Genomic DNA, 3060 nt, shown 5'->3' with positions numbered 1-3060 from the left:
GGTCGAGGCTGCGGTGGCCGGGAGCGGCCACTGCACTCCAGTCTGGGCGACCGAGTGAGACTCCAACTCAAAAAAAAAAAAAAAAATGGTCCTGAAGGAGCTCTTGCATCACAACAATGCACCAGGTCACACAGCACTGTCTGTAAGGAAGTTTTTAGCCAGTAAACAAATAGCTATAGTGGAATACCCTCCTTATTCACCTGATCTGGTACCCAGTGACTTTTTCTTTACCCGAAGACAAAGGAAACATTGAAAAGAAGACATTCTGATGACATTCAGGACATCAAGGATAATACAATAGCAGCTCTGATAACCATTCCAGAAAAAAAGTTCCAAAATTGCTCTGTCAGGTGGACTAGGCACTGGCATCGGTTCACAGCTTCTCAAGGGGAATACATTGAAGTTGACAGTAGTGATATTCAGCAATGAGGTATGTAGCACTTTTTCTAGGATGAGTTCGTGAACTTAATTGTCAGTCTCATAACTCATTAAGCAAAATATTTGTCCATGTGGATATAAATAAATAAATGAAAAAAATGGAAAGATCGATGAGGATCAAGATTTATATAACCGCAAAGTACCTCGCCACAAAATGCTAACCACCAAAGGGAAAGGAATAATAGTGAAAAAAAGCCTGGCAAAAACCACCTTAATCAAGCAAAGTTAATATTACAAGTAATGGCACTGGTTTGTAATCTTCAAAAATGTGGAGGTCATGAAAGTCAAAAAAAGATTAAAGAAATGTTTCAGATTGAAGAAGATTAAAGAATCATGATAATTAAATGTAACATGTGATTCTGGACTAGATCCTTTTGCTATTAAAGGACAATACTGGGACAATGGGCAAAACTTGAATGGGATCTGAGGATGATATAGTATTAATATACCTATGTTGATTTTCTGATTTTGATTGTTGCATGGTACTTATATAGAAGAATGTTATTGTTTGTGGAATACACACACAAACATGGTCATCATGAGGCATCATGTTGAGAACTTACTCTCAAAGGGTTCAAGAAAAGTATATTCTTTAAACTATACTTGCCACTTTGTAAAGATTGCTTCAATTTTATTTGTTTGCTTGTTTGTTTATTTTGAGTCGGAGTTCCACTCTGTCACACAGCCAGTAATCCCAGCGCTTTGGGAGGCTGAGGTGAGTGGATTTCCTGAGCCCGCAGGTTCAAGACCCGCCTGGGCAACTTGGCGAGACCTCATCTCTACAATAAATAAATAAATAAATAAATCAGCCGGGCGTGGTAGCGCGTGCCTGTAGTTCCAGCTACTTGGAAGGCTGAGGCGGAAGGATCGCTGGAAAGAAACTTGTTTCTAGAATACTAAAAGAACTCTTACAACTCAATAACATAAGACAACTGACCCAATTAAAAATGGGCAAAGGATATGACTAGATACTCCTCCAAAAGAAGATAAATGAATGGCCAATAAGCACATGAAAAGATGCTGAACATAATCAGCCATCAGGGAAATGCAAATCAAAACCACAATGAGATAACCAGTTTACACCCACTAGAGTAACTATAATAAAGACAGATAATAACAAGTATCAGTGAGGTTACAAAGAAATCAGAACTCTCAAACACTGCTGGTGGGACTGTAATAAAATGATGCAGCTGCTTGGAAAAGTCTGGTAGTTCCTCAAAAGGTTAAAAGTACAGTCACCCAAAATTGACATGAAAAAAACTAATAATTCCACTAAAAAGTGGGCAAAGAATATGATCAAATACTTCTCAAAGGAAAACATACAAGTGGACAACAAACATATGAAAAAATGTTCAGCATCACTAATCATCAGAGAAATGCAAATCAAAACCACAATACCATCTCATACCAGTCCAAATGGCTTTTATTAAAAAGTCAAAAAGCAACAGAATTTGGTGAGGTTATAGAGGAAAGAAACACTGTTGGTGGGAATGTCAGTCAGTTTAACCCCTGTGGAGAGGAGTTGGAGATTCTCCAAAGAATTAAAAATAGACCCTGCAGTCCCACTACTGGGAGTACAGTCAGAAGAACATAAATCACTTCACCAAAAAGACACCTGCACTCCCATGTTTATCACAGCATTATCCACAACAGCAAAAACATGGAACCAACCTAGGTACCCATTAACAATGGAATGGATAAAGAAAATGTAGTACATACATACCATGGAATACTACACAGTCAAAAAAAAAAAAAAATCATGTCCTTTGCAGCAATATGAATGCAGCTAGAGACCATCACCCTAAGAGAATTATCATAGAACAGAAAACGAAATGCCATATATTCTCCTTTATAAGTGGGAGCTAAACACTGAATACACAAGGGCACAAGAATGGGAACAACAGACACTGGAGCACGCCTTAAGAAGAGAGGGAGAGAGGGGGAAGGAAGAGGTAAAGGTTGAAAAAGGATACGATGTCCACCACCTGGGTGGACAGGCTCAACAGAAGCCCAAACCTCACCATCACACAATATACCTATATAACAAATCTGCACATGTACCCCTTGAATCTAAAAATATAAAAATTAAAGAACTTAATTAAATTAAAAAGGTGGAGTCATCCAGCAATTTCACTCCTACATATATACCCAAGAAAAAAGAAACATACATCCACTCAAAAACTTGTACATGAATACTCACAGTAGCATTATTTACAATAGTCAAAAATGATAGAAACAACTATCAACAGATGAATAGATAAATAAAATGTGGTATATATCTGTATAATAGATTTGGGAATAAAAAGAAATGAAGTACTGATGTATGTTGCAACATGGAAGAATTCAAAAACATGCTAAATGAAAAAAGCTGGTCATGAAAGACAACATATTACATGACTCCATTGCCCAGAATAGGCAAATCTGCAGAGGCAGAAAGTAGATCAAGGGTTGCCTAGGGATGGGGAGCCAAGGGGAACAGGGAGTGCATGCTGGTGTATACAGGACTTCTTTCAGGGTAATGAAAATACTCCAAGCCAGGCTCGGTGGCTCAGCCTGTAATCTCGCGCCTTGGGAGGCTGAGGTGAGTGGATTGCCTGAGCCTGCGGGTTCGAGACCCGCCTG

At 38.7% G+C, this 3060-nt stretch overlaps 1 protein-coding gene across 4 annotated transcripts in view; it reads right to left on the bottom strand.

Annotated features, from left to right (window-relative positions):
• Positions 1-3060, bottom strand: part of PIK3R3 (phosphoinositide-3-kinase regulatory subunit 3) — a 172843-nt gene that overhangs the window by 59139 nt on the left and 110644 nt on the right. The gene's annotated exons all lie outside the window — the stretch shown is intronic.

The sequence above is a fragment of the Carlito syrichta genome, unplaced genomic scaffold (assembly GCF_000164805.1).
Source record: "Carlito syrichta isolate Samal-C Ts95f unplaced genomic scaffold, Tarsius_syrichta-2.0.1 Scaffold312148, whole genome shotgun sequence".
NCBI lineage: Eukaryota > Metazoa > Chordata > Mammalia > Primates > Tarsiidae > Carlito > Carlito syrichta.
The sequence above is the reverse complement of the archived record's forward strand: the minus strand, read 5'-3'. Positions and strand labels throughout refer to the sequence as shown.